The sequence below is a fragment of the Lissotriton helveticus genome, chromosome 6, assembly GCF_964261635.1.
Source record: "Lissotriton helveticus chromosome 6, aLisHel1.1, whole genome shotgun sequence".
NCBI lineage: Eukaryota > Metazoa > Chordata > Amphibia > Caudata > Salamandridae > Lissotriton > Lissotriton helveticus.
The window spans coordinates 17,042,418-17,056,571 of NC_136067.1; the positions used below are offsets into that span (position 1 = coordinate 17,042,418).

At 39.5% G+C, this 14,154-nt stretch overlaps 1 long non-coding RNA gene across 1 annotated transcript in view; it reads left to right on the top strand.

Annotated features, from left to right (window-relative positions):
* LOC144761193 (uncharacterized) overlaps window positions 1–13,049 on the top strand; it is a 71,183-nt gene extending 58,134 nt beyond the window's left edge. The window contains exons 2-3 of the long non-coding RNA XR_013595619.1: window positions 11,268–11,339; window positions 12,954–13,049. This is a non-coding gene — a long non-coding RNA (uncharacterized LOC144761193). The remainder of the gene's footprint in view (window positions 1–11,267; window positions 11,340–12,953) is intronic.
* Window positions 13,050–14,154: the final 1,105 nt, after the last annotated feature.

Below are 14,154 nucleotides of genomic sequence, written 5' to 3' on the forward strand. Positions count from 1 at the left end.
GTTAAATATCTGCTCTCTGGTGCTATATTTTGACAAAAGAATCCATTGGAGATGTCCAAGGTTGTTTTGTATTTTTTGCGCACTATGTTATTCATTAGTGCAGCACTGTGTGAGTTTTGCACTGCAAAAGTTTTACAACATGTGTTAAGGTGTCGGTAATCCAAAACTAGACGGTATGAATTGTCTGGTTTGGAGACCGGAAACAATGGATTGTTCATTTGTGAGGTGCAAGTTTCAATCACCCCCTGGTATTCTAGCTGATCTAGTATTTCATTTACTTGTTTTTTAGCTTCTTGCTTAATTGGGTACTGCCTTTGTGCAGTAGGTTGTGATTTTAACTGGATTTTGTGAGGAGGAGAATCCTCATCCCATCCTACGTGATTTTTATATAAAGCAGGTGCTAAGGCCACTGCCCACTTTCTAGCAAGTGTGTATTTTTTATGAATCGGGATTTGATTCGAGAAGGCAGGCATAATTACTTCTTCGCCATGAGGGCACTCCCTGACAAACTCTGGTGGCCAGTCTTTTTCAGCTAGAAGGATGTCATAGCCTTTGGAGAGGTTATCCCAAAATAGTCCCCTTATTTTCCTAGTATTATCTCCCTCTATACGTAATGTTATCTCGTATATCTTGTGGGGCTTGCTAACTCTGGTATCTGCAGTTTCCACTTGAAGGTATTCATTCGTGTCCACTGTCTCCAGATGATTCATAAGGACTTTGCGAGCTATGCTCACCTCTGCTGCGCTGTCTAGCATTGTCTGAGCCCACTCTCCGTTTTTCAGTTGTGTCCTCAGTATTCTCGGCATTGTTAACTACCTTGATACTGGCTACCTTCTTTTTTGGAAATTGTAATTTCTTTTTTAGTTGAGCAGGTTCCTTGTCTTTGGACTTGGCGTGCTCTTCTGATCGTCCTCTTCTTTCTGATTTCTGCGAGGAATTCTGAAAAGATTGAGAGGGACGTGTATCAATGTCTTGATATCTATCAGGTTTTTTAATATTATCCCTATTTCTAAGGTTATATCTATTCCCAGAGGGGTCACTCTGCGGTGACCTCTGTCTTTGGTTTGGAGATTTCTCTCTTCGCCTGGGAGACCTCCCTCGGGAGTGGAATTTCTTTTCTTTAGGATTGGATTGTTTATTTCCATCCCAGTTCTTTTTTGGTGAATTATTATTAAAAAATATTTTTTCTGGACTTGTAGTCTGTTGCGGTTTTACTGGTATTCCACCTAGACTATCTCTGCCTAGTTCTTCATAGGATTTTTCTATGATTCTGGCAATTTCAGCTGGTTGGTCTGCTATATCTGTCTCTTTTAACCTCTGGCGGATCGCCACGTTTGCTGCTTCACCTTTTATGTTGGCTAGTAATATAGCCGAGACCTGCTTGAAGTCTTTCAGTAATTTCATACCAAGAGTTAAAGCAGGTTCTGGACCGTATTCATCTTGAATTTGTTTTAGCACATCTGGTATCACCGAAATGGATGGGACACCGTGCGTTTTGTGTAGATGGAAGCAAAGACTGTACCCCAAGTGTCACAGTCCTCAATGTGTGGTGCGATTCCCATTGGGAGACATATAGTCAGAATCCTGTGTTTTTCTAATGGGGTGGTGTCAGGAAACACCGCCTCTATTTGGGTAATTTTCTGTGCCAACCAGAATGGTATCTGTTCCCGTTTAGCTGGAACTTTACCTAGGCAGGATTGGATGTTCTGTGGTGTAATTTTATTTGTGTTCCCCTGGTGAGGGGTCAGCTGTGGAAGTTTAATCGCTGGCTGAATTGTTGAAGTCCGCATTACATACTGAACTAATTGTCTATGAATTTTTAGTAGTTGTTTTAGCTGTATTAACAGCTCTGCTGCAGGCATTCTTTCGATGTCTGGATGTGGTGTGTATCCGGCTAAGACCGGCCACGTTGCTCCTGGTCTTCCTAAAGGACCGAGCCTTGTAATGTGATTGTTATGTATTAGGGCGCCATCAAATAAGAGCAAATGCTCTTGGAATTTGAGTGGTACTTCCACCTCCTCGAAAGGAGTGTAAATGTCAGGTGGTACCTCTATTTTGTAATAGTGGAAGTACTTTGTTACAGCATTTGCTGCTGGAAAATGTATCCATGTATAGTATACCTCTGTCTGCCGATATTCGTGTGCCTCAATTACGAATATGACTGTGCCACCTCTAGGTGTCAGTCCATTTTCTATAAGTTTTAAGGTTATAGATCTCCTTTTGCTGACCGGAATGAGTATTATATCCGCGTCTGCATCCTTTAGTGCAGTATCTGCTGCTGCTATTTCAGCTGCTAATCTAACTGCCTCTCTTTCTTCATCACTGTCTCCCATTTTACAGACAGGATGGTATTATGTCTATTTGCAGATCAGGTTTCTTTATGGAACAAAGATTAGATGCACAATATTATGGAACTGTTTTTATCCTTCAACGTTGACTAGACCAAGAACCATACATAGGAGTTCCCTCCTGCGAGGTTTTGGAGGATATAACCTTTCACCCACTCCAGACGTCTTTGGAGTATTTGGGAAAAGGGGTCTGAGTGAGAAAGCACGACTGAGTTACTCTAAATGTCTTACGTTAGTTTTATCGCCCTTTCCAAACGCGTTGGGCGCCATGTAGTGTAGCTCCTATTTTCCCAATAGGCTCTGCGCATTGGAATAGTACCTACAGCAGTAAAGGCCTAGGCCAGACGTTAACTAGGTCTACTACTGTCGATACTAGACTTAATTTTTGGGTTTGCCAGCTAAGCTCAGAGTTCGCTAGAAACTTTCTCGAATGTTCAAGGAAGGGATTAACTCCCCTGATTAGACAAGAAGGGATTTAGTTTCTGACAACCATAGAACATGACAACTTTTCTCTCCCCTAATCAAGAGTCAATCTCGAGAGTCGTGTGAGCACAAGGCAATTATTTTACTCAGTCAGTACGTGCATTCTTAGTCTCATCAGAATGTAGAGAAAAGGAAGAGACGGGCGTGTTCAATAAAAGATGTTATTTATTGATCAGTCTCTTTTCTCATACATGAGAAATGGATCGATATTATTGCAATACTTATAGTTAAGTAAAGTGCATACATTAAAAGCAATAGTATAAAATAATACTGTAAAAACATTGATATGGTTTCTGAGCCATATGATGTTTAAAATGATTAAAATATATTTACATACACATATACATTTGACTAAACGTACTCAACTGGTGTTTCTAAATACCCCTACCCCGTGTACCTGACCTAAGTCTAATGCGTGGGCGGGAATAGAAAGTTACAGTTTAAGTTAAGTTTGTTTTTGCCAAGTGAATAACTAAAGAATTCTCTGTGAGGGGTTATTCAGTTCTGTACCTGGAAGTTAGGATGAATGAGGAATGGTATCTCTTTCTCTGCTCTCGATATTCCAGGCTGCCTGCGAGGGCTACCCGGAAGCGCCGGTGCTGGGTCTCTCGGCTTGAGATAGCAGCGCGTCTCTCAGCGCGTCAGGAAGGCGGGGCTGCTGCCAGCGGGGTCTGCTTCTGCTCTCGGCTTCGGCAAGTATGGCTGCTCCGTCTTGTCACCACGCGTGTGTTTGCATAGGGCAAGGTCGGCAATATTTATACCTTAAAGGTGCCGAGATTGACGTAAGGATGGACATAGGTACGTCAATAAAGATGTCATACGACTTGCTCGTTAGCACATTCTTTTGCAAAAGTTCTCTGTGAAATCAAAACAATGGCCGCACGGATTATACAGGTTGTCATAGGTTTGATTTGTTATGAGAACGTCGTATGCCTTATCAGGGGCTGGAGGAATGTCGCTTGTCTAATTAGATCTCAAGCGTTATGACCTAATCAGATAACACGTTCCTGTGCCGTAGTGTGACTGCGTCAGATAACGGTATCTGCATCATGGGGGATTTCTTGCCTCATGGGCTGACTGTTAGTTAACTTGATAGTTAGTTTAACCAGAATAGGGTCAGGAATAGGGGGACTGATTCAGAACCTATAGAAATACACGACAGCACAGCCAACCGCTACTTCGTTGTTTTTCCCTAAAAATGTTTATATGTTATTACTGTTTTTGTTTTCTTGTATATATTTATAAGTTATTAAAGTTTTATAATCTTACTACTTTGTTGGAGTGCTATATATTTTTAATGTGACACATAATTGTAAAAACTTTGATGTACAAAGAGTCATCCCTGGAATCTTCCGCTTCAGGCTCGGTCCTCTCCCCAATCACAATACAGGATGGTTTTCAGATAATAGGAACGCGTCTGCTGTGACGGATCTCATCGAGTGTGGGCCTTGATCTACTATAACTCCTTTGAAGAGGGGTGATTCTTTACAGCTGGGGCCATAAACTACATCTGGAGGGCTAGCTGAAAGCCTAGGACCGGCCTGGACAATCGGACACAGAGGAAAAGGAGTGTCAGAGGGTGCGGTAGTGAATAGGGAGAAAGGGAGGTGTCGGGCGGGCACAGGGTGTGATTCTCAGGGAAGAGCAGCGCAGATGGGGGGTGGTTTATTACCCATGCATAAGACAGAGAGCGGGGGTGACCACTGCCTGGGGGAGATGCTTGCGAGGGTGGGGAGCCATGCTAAGGATCGACAGCGTGCAGAGAGTGCGTCTGGTCAAGGCATCTAAAATGACTGCCGTGCACGACAAAAGTGTGGCATTTGAAAAAAGGCAAGATGGCGCAGACAATGTTTTTCAACACTTCCTGATTTCCTTCGAATCGAACGTTAACAGACGTTGGGGCATATTACCAAAGTTAAGCGATATTTATCCCTAACGATGCTTAGCAACAAATTTTTTACCGCTAAGCATCTTCAGAAATTATCGCAGATAAACCTTGCTATTATCAAGGTTTATCGCAAATACGATAAAAAACGACCGCAATGCATTAATATCGCTGAAAACTCAGCGATATTCATGCATTACCGAGCTAATGCTCTTAGCCATGTTATCCACCTCCCATTGGATAACATGGCTAAGAACTGCTCAGGGCAGGTGGTAGCTTTTGGAGATATTCGCGCTTATCGCGAATATTTCCAAAAGTTGGTAATAGGAGATAGCGATGTTAGCGACTGTTTCCAGTCGCTAACATCTTGGCATGCCCACTTTGCATGTCATTAGTGATAAATATCACTCACATGCAAAGTGGGGCCCAAGATGGTCGCTATCTCCTACTAGCCGTCGCTAACTGGTGTTAGCAACAGCTAGGTAATACAGAGATAATTTTATCTCCGCGAAGCGGAGCGCTGTTACAGATATATATCTTGTTTTTGAACGTTAATTTCTCAAAATCCACTGAAGCTCATATATTGAGACCTAGCAAAGGCACATCGAGCTACCAGTCCCTACAATTTTGCCAAGTTTCGTGCAAATCCATTCAGCCGTTCGATTATTATTATTATTATTTTTTTTGCCCCGCGGGGCCCTTTTAAAACCTCCACATCAAACCTAAGAGGTCAAGGAGGATCTACTATGCCCCCTTATGGTCATTTGCCCCTTCGCTTTGGCCTCCTCTTGTCTCTCGATCCTACCGAGAGACAAGATGGCGGCCGCTACGGACTGTTTGCAATGTTTACAGACGCCGGAGAACCAATCAGCTTCGCAAACCTCCGTTACGCGAAGCGGAGCGCTGTTACAGATATATATCTTTTTTTGAACGTTAATTTCTCAAAATCCACTGGAGCACATATATTGAGACCAAGCAAAGGCACATCGGGCTACCAGTCCCTAATATTTTACCAAGTTTCGTGCAAATCCATTCAGCCGTTCGATTATTATTATTTTTTTTTTTTTTTGCCCCGCGGGGCCCTTTTAAAACCTCCACATCAAACCTAGAGGGTCAGGGAGGATCTACTATGCCCCCTTATGGTCATTTGCCCCCTCGCTTTGGCCTCCGCTTGTCTCTCGATCCTACCGAGAGACAAGATGGCGGCCGCTACGGACTGTTTGGAATGTTCACAGACGCCGGAGAACCAATCAGCTTCGCTTCACAAAGCTCCGTAACGCGTAAAGTCCGCGAACCGGAGCGCTGCCCGGTCCGCTGTTACAGATATATATCTTTTTTTGAACGTTAATTTCTCAAAATCCACTGAAGCACATATATTGAGACCTAGCAAAGGCACATCGGGCTACCAGTCCCTACAATTTTGCCAAGTTTCGTGCAAATCCATTCAGCCGTTCGGGCTAAAAGTGAGGCCAACCGCCCTATGGAAAACTCAATGTTAAAAACACATTTTGGGACCCCCCTTTTTTCTCGGCCCCCCCTTGACGAACCCCCCCCAAATTTTTAAGGGCTGCTCAGAAACAAAATGTGCCATTTTCCTGAAAATTGCAGCCAATTCCGTCCACAAACGCCAAAGTTATTAGACATAGAATTTTCAAAAATCCCATAGAGAAAAAATCCTAACTATATATACCTATATATATATATATATATATATATATATATATATATTACCTACTGGCGGTCGCCAGTAGGTAGTTATAGTTAGGACCTAGTTTCCATAGGAAATCGTCAACATTCTATTTGGATTAACTTTGGCCCTGGTGGATGAATCTTTGCGAATTTCTCAAAGAAGATGGCTCGGTCCGCTGCGCTTCTTCCCTGAAAATTTGGGGGGGATTGGTGAAGTGGGGGCTGAGATAAAAGGGGGGTCCCAAAACGTGTTTTCTCCATGTTATTTTCCATAGGACGTTTAGACACGGCTACAGGTCGAACGGCTGAATGGATTTATAAGAAATTTGGCAAAACTGTAGAGTCCGGCTCGCAGATTACGCTTTTTGTGGAATGGTGTAAATCCGTTCAGTAGTTGTTGAGAAAATTAAAGTCAAAGTCAATTATATATCTATAATATAGATACGGACGGGTGCGCGCACTCAAGCGGCTGCGAGCGAGCGGAATTTTTTTTTGCTGCGTGACGTCTGTTAACGTTCGATTCGAAGGAAATCAGGAAGTGTTGACCGCCATTTTGTCACTGCGAGTAAATATATTGTCATTTCAAAGCGTTACAACATGGAAAGGGGAAAAGGTAGAGATTGTTTTGCTGCGTAGGTTCTCTCAGGGTGTGCAGTAAGGCCCTTAAAGGCGAAAATATATATATATATATATATTTTTTTTTTAAAGTTGCAGGGTGCGCACGAGTAAATATATTCTCGTTTCAAAGCGTTGGAACATGGAAAGGGGAGAAGGTAGAGATTGTTTTGCTGCGTAGCTTTTCTCAGGGTGTGCAGTAAGGCCCTTAAACGCGAAAATATATATATATATTTTTTTTTTGTAAAAGTTGCGGTGTGCGCGCACTCGGGCGCGCACACCTATTTACAAGAGTGTGAAAATGGAGATAAATCAGAAGTTTGAGTGGTTTGATATAAGGTGGCTCTGAAAAGAGCCCTTGTGTTAATTGAGTTTTTTCTGCATTTATAAGTAAGTACTGTCTGAGATGTGTAATATTGTAAGATTTTAAATAATCATCACAATAATCGATTTACTTACTTACTTAAGTAAGTACCGATGCAGAGTCTGATGTTGCAGAGGAAGATTCTGTTTGATATGACATGTAACAGAGCTGTGGATAGGCAGGTGTTTTTGGAGGGAAAACAGTGTTGTTAGTTTGCTGTAGAACGTTGAGATATGAACTTTTGACCTGTGCCTTCAGCCAGGTGCAGAATGAGGTGTTACCATGGAAACAGGCAGAGATGGCAGTGGCTCATGGGTGACTTTTATGTGACATTGAAAATATTGTGAGGGACAACCAACTGAAATGTAAATTTGAATACAAAATTTTGCGGGAGGAAATATGATTGGCTGAAGAGACATATAAGAGTCTGTATTGACTGTATATCTGTGCCATTGAATTTTGGTTGCAGTGATAGCAGCATAATTGAGACTTTCGTCAAACGAATATCTATTTTGTGACTGTCACTGTTGTACATCGTACAAAGCATTGGTAAAGGTAAGTCTGTAACTGTTTGTTTTGTCATGTACAGTAAAATATGGTTTACTCACAAACAAGGATTGATTTTCCTCACTAGTTTGAAACTAAACTCATTTTTGGCTGTCATAATGTGTTGTATTTCTAAAACTATTTTTAATTTAAATGTGAAATATGAAGTATAAAATATGTGTAATATAAAGAGTAATTATTTGTGTGATTTTGAAGCTTTTATATATAATGAGAGAAGTTGTTTATGAAGTGAAAAAATGATATTAGCAGAGAGACAGATAATGCAGATAGAGAGAGAAATGGTAAATTACATGTGATACCGTCGTGAAAAAATGTTAAACTTTCTGTCACACGAGAAACTTAGAGTGCGGTTTCAGGAGGCAGCCTGCATTGGTGGGTGTAGGTTGAGAGGGGCAGGTGGTTGAGTGAAATAAAATCAAAAGTTGGTATATTACATGTGATACCGTCTTGAAAAAGTGGTAATGCTTAATGAATTCTTAAACTTTCTGACAGACGACAAAATTACATTGTAGTTTGTGGCCGCAGCTTGTACTGGTGGGGTGAGAGGGGGAGGTGGTCGATTAAAATAAAATGAAAAGTTCTGACCATGAGGTTGTACACAGATTTGTGCAGTAAATGTGTTAGTAATTTGAGGTATCAAACTGAATATAAAAATATCTCTGTCACTCCTGCTGTTTGACTGCATTTTCATCTGCCTTCTGTTTTCCGTCTCCGTTGCCCTGTGTTATCTTATTGTGTGTGTGTCTGTTTGTGTCTGCCTTCAGTCCGGGTTGAGGAACTTTGCTGTGGAGGCACACTCAGATAGTCGCATCAAAGTAGTTGGAACGTTTTAAAAAAACTATTTATATAATTGAAATGCTTTTTTGAAGCGCTAGTGAATGTTTTCTTTCAGAATTACCGCTCGGTTGCTTCCATAGAGCAGAGGGTATGTTGTATTTCACTACTTAGTGCCTCTGCATCTGTACTGTGTTGTCTGGTGGCTGGCGGAGAAGTGTTTGTTATTGTGGAGATTAAAGCGTGATAAAGAGTGAAATACGACATAGCGTCTGGTCTGTAGTAGCGTGGGAGCAGTGATTAACACTGAGTGAAGCGGAACTGCGACGGTGCTAGTGGTTAGACAATATGGGGCAGATTTATGAAGGCTTTGCGCCGCCGGTGCGTCATTTTTAACATGGGAAAAAGTGACGCACCGGCGGCGCAAGGCCTTCATAAATCTGCCCCTATGTCTTTATCAATGAGCTCTCTGCATGCGAAGCACTATCACGTTTCTGTTATGCTATTGTGTAAGGGAAAAAAAGCGCGCCAAAACCGACAAAATGGCGAGAGGTGCATGTATGTAATGTGTTGGATCGTTCGCAAATCAGTGTTGGGTTCAGAGAGTGAGTCGTTTCTAAGTAAGGAAGTGTTATATCTATGCTTGTTCGTCGTAAACAAAGAGGCACCATGTTCAGACCCCCTCTTTCCTCATTCCGTCGGTCGTTCGATCATAACTCAAGTCGTACAAAAACATCTCTCTTATCAAGTCAACGTGTGGAACGTATAGCCTGTCGAGTTGTACACATTTGGGGGCATATTACCAAGCAATAGCGATAATTATCGCTATTGCTTGGTTAGAGAGAAAAATTTACCGCAGAGCTGCGGCGATTTTTATCGCAGATAAGCCTTGCTATTAACAATGTTTATCTCAAATGCGATAAAAAACGGCCGCAATGCATGAATATCGCTGAAAAGTCAGCGATATTCATGCATTACCGAGCTAATGCTCTTAGCCATGTTATCCACCTCCCATTGGATAACATGGCTAAGAACTGCTCAGGGGCAGGTGTTGTTGTGGAGGCACACACAGATAGTCGCATCAAAGTAGTTCGAACGTTTTCAAAAAACTATTTATATAATTGAAATGCTTTTTTGAAGCGCTAGTGAATGTTTTCTTTCACAATTACCGCTCGGTTGTTTTCATAGAGCAGAGGGTATGTTGTATTTCACTACTTAGTGCCTCTGCATCTGCACTCTGTTCTCTGGTGGCTGGCGGAGAAGTGTTTGTTATTGTGGAGATTAAAGTGTGATAAGGAGTGAAATACGACATAGCGTCTGGTCTGTAGAAGCGTGGGAGCAGTGATTAACACTGAGTGAAACGGAACTACGACGGTGCTTGAGAAGAGTAATAAATTATTTTTTACAGAGGTACAACTGTGTGCATGGTGCGCGACCTACTAAGAAAGGGTTCACGGGCTGTTATAGGCCTGCGGGTTCTAGTATGAGTAAGTCAGGTCGACAAAAGAAAATATTAAGTTAGTACAGCTGAAGTTACGTGCAACACATGAATACTGTTTCAGTATACAATCATTTTAGTTGAGATTATGGGTTAAAAGAGAGAACGTGTATATTTGAAATGTTTATTCAGAAATGCACTGTTTTCAAGGCAAGTTTCTTATCTAATACGAGTAGACATTGCAAAAAACAAAGTAATCGGTATAGTCACTAGTACATAAAATACAAACGGTATAGTTGATGAAAAATGAATATGGTTTAGCAAAATTAAATATACACTCTTATGAGGAAGTATATTGGGGCAGATTTATGAAGGCCTTGCGCCGCTGGTGCGTCACTTTTAACATGGGAAAAAGTGAAGCACCGGCGGCGCAAGGCCTTCATAAATAAGGCTCATTATATTTTAATAAATGGAAGAAGGTCTCTGGCCTTTCAGTTTAGGAACGATACATGAAAATGCTAGTGGTTAGACATTATGTCTTTATCAATCAGCTATTGCTTGGTTAGAGAGAAAAATTTACCGTAGGTAGGGGGCTCAGTAACAGGGGATTTGGGCGGGGTGGAGCGTGCAGCCCACTGAAGAGGGGGGGGGTGGATCAAGGTGTTTGGAAGTGGAACAGAGGCAGAGCACGCCAAATTCCTGCCATGGTCCACTACGCAAATATGTATGCATTCTTAGAGGATTATTATATTAACAATATATATTAATATGGTGGCTCCTGGGGTTTGGTGGTCCTGTGCAGGTGTACTGCTTGAATATACCCATGGTTGGCCCTGTATTTTCTGTCTATGCACTTGTTCTCCGTCACATGGGCTTTTAGTTATGAAGGCCTTGTGTTGCTGGTGCATGAGTTTTAACATGGGAAAAAGTGATATATCTGTGGCACAATGGTTTCATAAATGAGACATTTTGTATCTTATTGTAATGATAGAGAATCTTGGGGAATGTATCTGTTATGCTTGTTCTTTGCTATAATGGCTCTATGTTGTGTAAGAAATAAGTCTGTAATAAGTTAATTAAATTTTATTATTTTCTTTTTTACAGTGTTTGGTGCTGAAAAGCAACAACCTGCCTTCTGAATTATACAGTTTGAGGAATTATATTCTTTTTTTTCAGGTGAGTTGGTATTTTTGCATAGTCATTTTTTTTGGGTGCATATCCAAATAATGAAGAAGATTTTTTTAAATGTTTGTAAAATGTCATTTTGAAATATGATTTTATCTTGGATTATTCACATGGGCTGTATCTGTTTATACTAGATATGTATTTTGGGATATTCTCCACTGACAGTTGAAATTATCTTTTAATGGGCTTGGTGCATGTGTTGTTTTTGATGGAGTTCAGATTTACGGATCATTGGGTTATAATTCTTTCATGTTTCCATTACTTAAATCTTTTGAAGTGCTCATGATTTTTGAAATCTTGTTGCATTATGTTTGGCAGTGTTTGTCCTTTATTTACAGAGATGTATTATGATATGGTTCTAGGTGTGATGGGTATCTTTCCTGCATATCTGTGATTATACTATGTATAGGCATTGTTTTACATATTCATGCAGAGGTTTATTATGAGGTTGTTCTTCATACTTAGTATGACATTTTGTATATGCTATGACTTTTACATGGTGAGTATGCTGTTGAAACATAAAAGTAACTGTCTCTGTGGGAAGTAGTAATCTGTTAAGTGAATGCTATGGTTTGTATAGTGTGAACATTTTCTTCAGAGTGCATATAGTTTACATAGCTCTTTGTACTGGTGAACTGAAAAAATTGATCTGTAAAAAATAATTCTACAGATTATAAATATTTGTGATATCTAGAAAATCTAAAAAGAAATTTTACAGTAAAATGTCTTTTAACAACAGTAATTATTTAATGAAAAAAAAGATTAGTGTTAATGTTTAGGGTTATATTGCCAATTTCTTTTCAAAACAAGAGGAACGTGGTATCTTAAAATATATAGAGTTAATAAGTTAGAAATTATAAAAAAATATGTCGTTTACAAATTAGTAAAAGTACTTTTTAGTTACACATTTATGAAAAAAGATATAATTTAGTCTCTATATTTTTTTAAAAGGATACAGAAGAATAAACTGAGTCTAGTTATGGAGAATTCCTCAGAAGAGAAAGGAATTCATTTTGAAATCGTTAATGAAGTAATGGAGGAAATTTTAGACGTAATATTTCAAGAGGAAATAGATGAAAAAAATGATTTTATGGACATGTCTTTAGACTCCGCTTACTTAGAGATGGTAGAAGGAGATGAGGACTTTGGACTTGAAGAAGTCCCTGATGATATAATGGTGGAAGTTCTACAAAATTATGAAGATTTCAATAAATAAAAATTTTGTTTGATAGTAAAGCATTCTTGAAGAGAGTTTTCTTGTCCTATTCGTCGTTGATGTGCTTTAGGAGAGTGATAAGACATGTTCTCATGAAGTGTAAAAGAGTTTGTAGTAAAAAGATTAAAACATCTACGATGACCCATAGTTCTTGAAAAAAGTGTACTGTTTGTATGCTTTAAAAATTAGAATTAAAAACTGTCTATAATGTTAAAACAGATATGGAGTGTGATAAAATTAAGAACCAACATTCACTACAGGATTTCCTACTCTGTTCAGAGACTTTCTGTTATTTTCTTTATTCTAGTTATAAAATGAATCTGTGGTTTAAATTTGTACGTTATATGCTAGTAGTCAACTATAATATTTGTTATGTTTGTGTTTTACAGATTGAGAATTTCATCAAAATCTTAAATTAAGATGCCGACCAGAACTGAAAAAAGAAAGCTCTATAAACGGACTTACAATTTGAAGAAGAAAGGAATTGAAGATGTATCAAAAGAACATAGGACGGATAAAAAGAAGAGTGCTCCTGGTAAGCAAACCAAAAAGTTTTTGAGAGCAATATGTGGAAGGAAAAATGTTAGTATTGAAGTGCACAAGAAAAAAAGTATAACAGTATCGAGAAGGAGACATGGAACCAAAGATAAAAATGTTTCTGGAATCAGGAGCCAGGAAAATCTGTACAGTAAAACTCGGATGAATCAATTTAGCCAAATCAGGAAGCGTATGTTTTACAACAGAGTAGTTTCGAATTTATTACAAAAGGAGAAAGTTTCTAAAAGAAGATCTGCTTTTCTTAAGAAGAAACAATATATAGAGGGTATTGTTGAGCGCGCATTTGAGACAAAAAGAAAATTATTTATTTTAGTACTTAATAGAATAAATACGCTAAATAAGGCAATACGAGTTTTAAAAGCTAAAAGTAAATGGAAGAGACACATAAATAGGAGTAATTTTTGTAAAGTGTTTTCTGGGAAGTGGATGCATACTTCAACGTCTGAACCATTTTTTAATGAAGAGAGTTACTTTCAAAGTAACGATTTGTTGCATGCAGTTGACACCAGTGGTCGAGGATACGAGGTGAAGGAGGGATGTGTAATTGAGAAAGAGAAAATTGTGGTTAGAAATGCAGAAGAGGTGATGGCTGGAGAAGCTTCAGGGGGACGTACTAATGTTCCTGTTTACAGTTGGAATTGTAGTAGCATTTGTAGTGTACGACAGGATTCAATTGATTTCTTTCGCAATTTCTTACGTAAGTACACTAAAGAAAGTCTAAAAAAAAAATTGTTATGTTGCAAGAATTAGATCATTGCAGAGTGCGAGAAAAAATAGGTCTGCAAGGTCATTCTCTGGCTTGTCTTTCTAAAAAAATATGCCAGAGTGTGTTTCATCACTTCAGGATGTTAGCAGTGCATCATACTAAAATGAGAAAATTGGTGAGAAAGTTGTATTATGCAAAAAGTCCAGCACTTAAACTTAAACAGTTAAATAGTGCTCTTTTGCATGGATGTGAATTAGATGTTAAGAAGATTTGTGCAGAAATTGAGGTAAGTTATTTTGGTCCAGAGGAAGATAATGCAGAGACTG